Source organism: Chionomys nivalis, chromosome 17, assembly GCF_950005125.1.
Source record: "Chionomys nivalis chromosome 17, mChiNiv1.1, whole genome shotgun sequence".
Classification (NCBI taxonomy): Eukaryota; Metazoa; Chordata; class Mammalia; order Rodentia; family Cricetidae; genus Chionomys; species Chionomys nivalis.
In genome coordinates this window covers 4,820,202-4,829,899 of record NC_080102.1, presented here as the reverse complement: position 1 = coordinate 4,829,899, position 9,698 = coordinate 4,820,202, and positions in this window count along the sequence as shown.

Sequence of the window (9,698 nt, the reverse complement as noted above, 5' to 3'; positions counted from 1 at the left end):
ACCCGGACGCGTCCCCGCCCGCAGATTCCCGCGATTCAGGCTCCCCAGCCTCCTGCCCCGACTGCAAGTTTTATCGAACAGCCCAGCTTTCGGGGAAATCTCCCTAGAAGTTCTCTTCGGTGTATTGACGTTTTTCATCCAGTCTGGTACCACTTCGTTCCGTGTTCAGCTTTAGCCACTGAGCACCAAGCGTTGTCAACCTGTTTTTTTTTTTTTAAGATTAGCTAGCAAGGGAACTCCGCGTCTGGTTTAGGCGGTAGCAAAATGAATACAGGTGGTCAAGGACGGTTTCAGAATAGAGGCAAGGACGGGGAAACCATCCGCCTTGGGTCCCAAAATAGTAGATATGGAGCCGCTCTCTCAAACCTTGCATATCTATCTGACTGGTTGGGAAGATAGGTGGTACCTATCTCAGAATTTTAGAAACTCTGGATTGAGGGATTTTTCTATTTTAATGTTTTTTAGATTTACAACTTAGCAAACTGGAGGCCCAGAGATCGTGGAGACCGTGCACAAAGGAATGGGCACTCTTGACATTAAGTCCTGGCTGTCCTTACTAGAATATGTGATGATAGACTTTATCAACTTGGAAACAACTCTGGGCGTGTCTTTGCGGGAGTTTCCAGCCAACTTTAACTAAGAACGCTGGCCCTGAATGGGCAGCACCATCTCGTGGGCTGGGAGCGAACACAGGATGACTTTTGCCAGCGATGAAGAGATGGCTCCGGAGTTAAGAGCGTATTCTGCTCTTGCGGAGGATTTGAATTCTGTTACCAGTACCCATGTGGAGCGCCTATGACTCCAGTTACCTCCGGGGGATCTGATAGCTTCATCAGGCCTCCACCCAGGGAGACAAATACACTCATACACATAAATACAAATAAAATAGGGCTTTAAAAAATAAGTAAGGGCTAGAGAGAAGGCTCAGCAGGTAGAGGCGCTTGCCACCAAGCCTGATGACCTTAGTTGTACCCCAGGACCCTCACAGTGGAAGGTGAGAACCAGGATAGTCTCCAGTTGTACCCCAGGACCCACATAGTGGAAGGTGAGAACCAGGATAGTCTCCAGTCTCCACACATACACAGTAAGACCCACGTGTGTACATACAAATGTAGAAAAATGTTTAAAAAATATTTGGGTTTTTTTTTTTTTTTTTTGGTTGGTTGGTTTTACTGGAGGATGGGCATGCCTCTCTTGGTAGACGAAGCTGGCCTCAAACTCACATAGATCCGCCGGCCTCTGCCTCCTAAGTGCTGGGATTAAAGGCGTGTGCCACCACTGCCCAACTTTTTTTTTTTTTTTAAGGAGGAAGCTAAGCACCAGCATTCACCTCTCTGCTTCCTGTCTATAAATACAGCGTAGGACCCCCATCTCAGACTCCTGCCGTCAGAGCTAGCTTGCTCTTACCACCCTGCTACAAACTGTGAGACAAAATAACTCTTTTTGTATTCGTCACTTTTCTATTGCTAGAATAGAACGCCATTGTAGCTCAAATTCTAATTGGTCTTAATAATAAAAACTTGGAGTCAGCTATCAGGGGGTGAAAGTGGAAGGATGAGAGAAGCAGAGAAGCCAGCTACTAGTTCGTACCTCTACCATCGCTCAGACCAGAGGAGCGATCCTGTCCTTCGAATCCTCAGACTGCCCTGAGCTCCTGCCTCCTCCCGCCTTATATTCCTCTCTCCACCCAGTCACGTCATTCCGGCCTCCACCTCCCTAGTGCTGGGATTAGAGCCCTGTGATCCCAAGTGCTTTGTGAGCTCTGTTTCTCTTTTAGACAGGTTCAATCTCAGGTAGCTCAGGGTGGCCTTGAACTCACAGAGATCCACCCACCTCTGTCCCTCTGGCTTAAAGAAGGTGTGTACCTCCACTGCCTGACCTCTATGACTAACTCATGGCTTGGCTCTGCACTCTTCAGGCTAGCTTTTATTTGTTAGATCACAAACAAAATATCACTAAATACCATAGCCAAGGCAACTTATATTTATTTGGGTTTGTGTTCCAGAAGGATGTGTTCATTCCCATCACAGCGGGGAAGTGTGCAGCTCACAGGCTTAGAAGCTGGAATAGCTGAGAGCTCACAGACCAAACCACAAACTGGAAGCAGGAAGCACACTGGAAATGTGACGTACTTCCTCCAACAATGCCACACCTCCTAAACCTCCCCCAGACAACCCTACCCACCAGGACCGAGTATTCAAACAGCCCAGGCTGGGCAACAAGTCCATTCAAACTACCACAGCTTTCTGCCCTTAAATTGTTATTTGTATTTTGTGGCAACCACAAAAAAGGCAAATAATACTCCAAATTCTTAGGAAAAATGGGATCTCTAGTCTAATAAACCTGAACGTGTGTTTCTTAAGCCTTTGAAACAGGTTTATAGAAACGATGTGGGAGAATTTGGAACTGTGGGCTAGGGCAGCTCTATAACGCTGTATAGAGCTTAATCAGTCGATACCGAGAGGGGTTCAGAAGACCAGAACGCCCACAGAAATGTAAGTGAAGTCCTGGCTCATGAGATTCCAGTGGAGAACAAGGACCCCATTGGGAACTAGGCTAGACGTCCTTTGTATCCGATTCTGGAAAGAACTTGGCTGCATTTTGGCTATGTCCTGAAATTTTAAGGCTAAGCTCAAAAGTAACAGAGTATGTTACTCATCAGGGGATTTAATGACAGTGTAACATCCAGCCTGCAGAACAGTTACTGCTGACTGCTCTTAGCTCTTCATCAGAAAGAAGAAAACCATGAAAAATGCAGTTTGATTGAAGAAGCTTGCACTTCTTAAAATGGCAGACGAGGTAGGTGTAGAGAAAGCAGATGTTCCATTGATAGCTCCAACCTGTGAAAATACAAAATCTTTGGAAAAAAAGAAACTTGAGGAAAATACGGCCAAATGGCTTGTTCTTCAAAAACAACTGCTTGAAGGGCAAGAAAGATGCTCAGTGGTTGAGAGAACTTGTTGTTCTTCCAGAGGACTAGAGTTCATTCCCAGCACCCACATCAAGCAGCTCACAATCACTTTCAGCTCCAGGGATGCCAGTACCCTCTTCTGGCCTCCTTGAGCATGTTTGTGGAGTATTTTCTTGATTAATGATGGATGTGGGAGGGCATAGCCACTGTGGTCAATGCCACCCCTAGGCAGGTAGTTCTGGATAGTATAAGAAAGTGAACTGAGCAAGCCCTAGAGAGCAAACCAGCACACAGGGTTCCTCCATGGTCTCCGCTTCAGTTCCTGCCACCAGGTTCTCGACTGAATTCTTGGCTTTGCTTTCTTCAATGATGGACTGTAAGTTGTAAGATGACATGCGGCGAACTCCCTGACCAGCAGGAAAAGACGACCACCAGATGAGGATTCTTCCCAAATCATGCTTTATTGGAGCCTCTTGGTTGAAGGGAGAGTGGAAGCGAGGGGCCCCGAGCGCCAAACGGTGGCTGCTTATATAGGGGGTAAGGGAACGAGTCGTGCCTGGATTGGCCGATGCGCGCCTGCCGATGCTCCTGGCCACGGGATTGGCCCTAAGCACATCATCGTCACTGCACATACGAGAGGCACGGTTCCACTGCATTGCCTAATATGGAGCTGTCCAGCAAGCGAGGCGGGGGGGGGGGGGGGGGGGGGGGCAAGCGCCATCTTGTAATGGCGGCCACTCGAATCGGCTCCCAGCAATGACATAAACCCTTTCCTCCTCCAGTTGCTTTCAGGTCATTAGTGTAATGGTCTGTCTTGTCCCTTTAAGAGACAAGGCCTGCCCATTCCCCTACCCCACCCCCACCCCCCACCCCCACCACCCCTGTCCACTGAGGCAAGCAGATCTTCTTTCTGAGCCTGAGTCCCTTCCTTTCTGTATCTCATCCAAAGAGGCAGCTTTTGCCTCTCTCCCTTCTCCCCACTTCTCCCCACTTCTCCCTGCTTCCTCTCTCCTCTCCCTCCCGCCCCTCTCTCTCTCCTCCCTCTCTCCCTCCTTCTTTCTCTCTCTCTCCCTCCCTCCCCCTCCCTCCCTCCCTCTCTCTCTCTCTCTCTCTCTCTCTCTGTTCTTCCCTCTTCTCCCTTGCTCCCCTTTCCCCTTCCATAACCCACTAAATAAATACCCATCTTCTCTGCATGGTGCTTCTCTGTCTCCCACCCACCGAGTGTCTCTCACCCACCACATAGCTCCCTGCCTGGGACAAACTAGGCGCCCCTCAACCAAAGAATGGATAAAGAAAATGTGGTGAATTTACACAATGGAGTATTACTCAGCTGTAAAAACCAATGACATCATGAACTTTGCAGGGTGGCACTAGAAAAAAAAATCCATCTGAGTAATGTGACCTGGACCCAGAAAGACAAGCACATAAGTGGATATTGGCTGTGAAGCAAGGAATAACAGACTAATCCACAGCTCCAGATAAACTAGTAACCCTAAGAGGGATGAATGGGTCATCTCGGAAGGAGAAATAGATGAGATCTCCTGGGAAAACTGGAGGTGGGGGAGGGTAGAGGAGAGAGGACAGGGGAGGAGAACATGAGGGGACAGGATGGTAGAGTTGGGGAACAAGGGAAGCGATATCATGACAGAGGGAACCATGATGGGGTTAGGGAGAAACCTGGTGCCATGGAAACTCCCAGGAATCCACAAGGATGACCCCAGCTAAGACTCCTAGCAATAGTGGAGAGGGTGCCTGAACTGGCCTTTCCCTGTAATCAGATTGGTGAATACCCTAACTGTTAGAGAAACTTCATCCAGTAACTGATGGAAGCAGAAGCAGAGATCCACAGCCAAGCACCAGGCCAAGCTGGGAGTCCAGTCAAAGAGAAGGAGGAGGGATTAGATGAGCAAGTGGGGTTGAGATCGTGATGAGGAAATGCACAGAGACAGCTGACCCAAGCTCGTGGGAGCTTACAGACTCCAGACCACAGCTGGGGAGCCTGCATGGGACCAAACTAGGACCTCTGCGTGTGGGCGACACTTGTGTAGCCTGGTCTGTGTGAGGGGCCATTGGCAGTGGGACCAGGACCTAGCCCTGGTGCATGCGGTGGTTTTGGAGCCCATTCCCTATGGTAGATGCCTTGCTCAGCCTTGAGGTAGTGGACAGGGGTTTAGTCCCGCCTCAACTTAATGTGCCAGGCTTTGTTGACTCCCCGTGGGATGCCTTACCCTATCTGAGGAGTGGATGCGGAATGGGTGGGGGTGGGGAGGTGGGAGGAAGAGCAGGAAGAGAAGAGAAGGAAGGGGGAATTGTGGTTGGTATGGAAAATTAATAAAAGATTTAAATAAAAAAAATGAAGATAAAAAGAAAAGAAAGCAGGTTGAGCAAGCCTTGAGGAACAAACCAGTAATCAGCCCTCTGTGCGGCCTTTACATCAGCTCCTGTCTCCAGGTTCCTGCCTTGAATTCCTGTCCTGACTTTCTATGCAATGAGCTGTGGTGTAGAAGTGTAAAGCATCCCCAAGCTGACTTTGGTCATGGTGGGGTTTTTTGTTTTTTTAACAGCAGCAGACACTCTCAACTGAAACACCAAGTCACGACTCCAAGTGAGTAGACAGGTACTTGGGAGAAGCCAGCGGCCTCCCAGGCACCCACAGGATCCTGTAGAGTTTTCTTGCTGCCGCCTTGGGTTTATATTAACTCTTCGCCTTCTTCCTACCTCCAGAGACTGAAACCGAACTTACGTTCCAAGGCTCAGGTCAAAGTCTAAAAGTTGGGTCAATTAAAATCAAGAGCTTCTTGGCGCTGACTGCATGAGAGCCCCCGTACAACCCCTCAGCTGCGGATGGTAAATCCCACCGCATGGAGTTCTTGTGCCAGGTCAGTCAGCTGATATACACACAGGGTGTACAATGAAGTATGTGGTAATACCCAATAAAAATCAGCTGAGATGCCACGAGCCATGCCATTGGCTCTTTGTTAGTAGTCAAGATTGCCGCGTCATGACCACCTGACCACCTGAGAGAGAATAGAGCGAGGAAGTGGTTTGGAGAGAGACCTGCCCAGTTCCTCCTCGAAGCTCTTGGCTTGACTTTCTGAGCCTGAAGCAAATTAAAATGCTTTTGTTCCAAATGGCTCCTATGGCCTGGTGCTAGACGAGTTCTCCACATTTCCGTGATGTGTGTCTCTTCCACGTCCCCTCACTTCCTTGTTCTGGGCACCAGATGTGGAGCAAAGACTGGGAACATGCAAGCTCTTTCCCAGGTGATCAACGGTGGGGGACTTAAAGGAAAGGTCTGAGAGGCCAGGCACTTCCCCGAGTCTCAGTCCCTGTGTAAGAGACAAGGGACATCATGCCTGCACTCGGCTGTCACGGGCTCTAGCAGTCTGGAGCCCAGAGCCCAAATAAACTAGTTCTGCTTTTTCAACTAGAAAGGAAGAAAAGTGCAAAGCTCTAATTCCTGAAGCTCAGGCAGGTGTTCAAAGCCAGCGTTAGCTGTTTTCAGACCCTCCCTCAAAAACAACAACAAAGAAACAAAGGGGTACTCCCACATGCACGTGCACACTCACACACACCCACACACCCTCACCCACCCTCACAGTGCCATGTTCTTATTTCTGGAAACCAAATGCAATCTGAGAGAGGGTTATTTCATGGGAATGTCAAACATGTGCCTTCCACTCTAAACCTGAAACAATCCTTCCTCGTATCCCATCCTGCAAAATTAGCAATTAAAATTTCTCTTTGAACTGTGCAATGGATTTACCCCTGAGAGCATCTTAAAACACACACAACACACACATACACACACAGAGACACACACCTGCATAACCACAGCAGGTCAGAATATGCACAGTAAGTATTCATAAGTAAAACTTAGAGCAAGAGCTGTTCAGAACATACTTTAAAAGGTTCATCTGGCCCAAGGCAGCCCCAGAAATAGAGCTTTGAAAAGCACAGGGCCACACATTACCTGAACGACAGTAACTGAAATTCCAAAACTGGGGTGCATCTGTGCCGGACTGGATGGCAACTTGAAAGAATTGTGGGCTCCTGTCTAGGGAAGTCAGGGGCACTGCTAGTGGGCCTGCTCCTCCATCCCCAACCTCCCTAGACAAGAGCCCTACGTGAGCTTTGCCCCCAAACCCTGGATTCCCTCACTCAGTCACGGGATGTGGAATCTCAACACTTAGGAGCTGGAAACAGGAAGGCTGACAGGGTTGAAGGCCAGCTTGGGTAACAGTAAGAGACAGAGGGGTTGTTGTTGTTGTTGTTTGTTCCTTTATGTTTTGGTAGTGTCCTCTGCCTTTTTCTTCTCTTTCCCTTTTCTCTTCCTCTCAACGGACTTGAATTTGTTGTATAGCAGAAGAGCTACATCTGAGTCTGTCCAAATACCCAGAAATGAGCTCAAACTGGACTGTATGCTTTCTGGCAGTTAGATAAAAGCCAGCTAGCCTCAGGAACTTGTAAAACTGGTTCCCACCTGCCAAAAGGAATCGTTTCCCTTACCTCTGGCAGAAGGAGCACATGGCTGCCTGTGGTAGAATATCAAAGTCCATGCTGGTTTCCAGGCCCCCTTGGTGTAACAGGGCCACACACCTCTGGAGGCCCCCAGACCTTAGCACAACTGACTCCATGATGGAAGTATCAGTCAGACCATAAAACTCAGCACGCAGACAGCACCACCTGCCATAACAAAAACAAAGGCCTCATCCATCAAAGTTCATAGTTCTGGGAGAGTCTCTAAATGTACTAACTTGCTTTTAGGATCCTGTAGCTCCACCTCTGGCTAACTGTTCTTGTTAACTGAAGTATATCAACCCAGAACATGGTTTTTGTGCTTAAAAGCTCACCCCGAGGAAGACTGGATGCCGTATCGATTCCTAAACACCCAGTGCCAGCTTATAAAGACTTATCATTGGCTTCAACCTCTGCTCCAGCAGCCGTCTCTGGGGGATACCCCACAACAGCAGTATCCCAAGTATCTACATCTCAAATGGTCCATGCTAACACACTGACTTCTCACCTCCCCGGCTTCCCTCATCCCAGATACCGTTCGTTCTCTTTATGATGGCAAGCTTTCCCCCTGCCCTGCCATTTTCACTATAATCTCTGTGTTCTCCACAACTGATTCTGTTCTCCCTTCTCTCATCAACAGCCCTGGCCGTGTGCAGTCAGCCAGCCATGCTCAGTCTACTTCTTTCTCTCCCTGCTCTGGATTCTCCCAGATGCCCCTGTTCTCTGCAATAACAACTCTAACCACATCATGGCTGGATCAAGTTGGCAGTTTATTTACTGCACCCCATCTCATAGGAGAAGATCACCTTTAGTTACTCATCCTCCTGTGTCCATCTCCTGGCCGTGAGTGTTGAGAGTGTAAGTGTGTGCTACCTCACCCACTAAAAGGATTTTTCAAGCAAAGATTATCTTGGTGATCAGAGGCCAAGGAATACCACAAAATTCACACCATGAAATAGACATCACGCAAGAGGTTATGGGGGAGGGGGGCACAAAATGGCTGCCTCTGTGTGGGAATGGAGATAGCGACAGGTCAGGCTGTGATGGTGGGCTTTGCAGGGGCATGGAGCAAGCACACAGGGAAAAGGCAGCATGGTGGGAAAGTGTCCCCTTGGCCATTAGTGATGGTGGAGCTGTTGGCACTGAGTTATTGACGTGGAGAGGAACCTGGTGCTGGAATGTGGGAAACGGACTCCTGGCGAGTCTCGGAACACCCAACACTGATAGTTTTCTTAGTTTCCAATAATGGAAATAATAAACACTCTGAAATATTTATTGCGACAGTAATCTATGAAAACACGCATGATTTCTTCTGGTGACAATGTCCCAGGAAGGTTTGTTTTGTCCCATGTGGCTAAGGAATTACTTGAACAGGTCTGGATCCTTCGACCTCTAGTTGCTGGGCACATGTACCATGGTGTCTGGTTTAGGAGTCCTAGGTACCAGTCAATTTTATTGACTATAGTCATTGCTGGCAAACTAAGAACCATTCACATTCCAGGACTAGGTGCTACCCCATCCCACTTCAACGACTCAGTGGCAGCAGCCACTTCATCACCAGCTGCCAAATGTAAGACATTCCCACTGTTGCATGAGGCTGGTGCCCTTCATGAAGCTCCCCCATCACACTCCTCTCCCCCCCCTCTCTCCCCCCTCTCTCTCTTCCCTCTCTCTCCTGTCCTGGCTCAGAGGTAGCCAGCCTTTCCTGCCCTCTCCCTAGTAAATCTCTTATTGAGGTCTGTTGAGTGGTGTGATCCCTCTGACATTCCTTGGGTCCATCCACCGAGGTGCTTCCTCTGCAAAACCCTAACACTTATAATTAAAACTTCAGTTTCTTGCTAGGCATAGGTGTGAGAGTATCATGGAAGGCCCATTAAGGAAAGACACAAGAATGAGATCTATTTCTAGGTAAAAACATGCCATTGTCTCCTCCCTTAAGAGTTGGTCTGAGCCAGGCAGTGGTGGCACATGCCTTTAACCCCAGCTCTCAGGAGGCAAGTGGATCTCTGTGAGTTCAAGGCCAGACTAATCTACAGAATGAGTTCCTGGATAGCCAGGGCTACACACAGAGAAACTGTGTCTCAAAAAACAAAAACACAACAGCAACAAAAAGTAGTTGATTTGATTGGTTCAGCCAATCACATAACCAAGGGACTAAAGAGATAGGAGATAATGTGCTTTTCTCCCCCAGGGTCCCTGCCCCCTAACACAGTCCCTTTGAACTCAGGGAGAGTCTATTGGGTCTCAGGACTCAGGAAGGGATGACTTT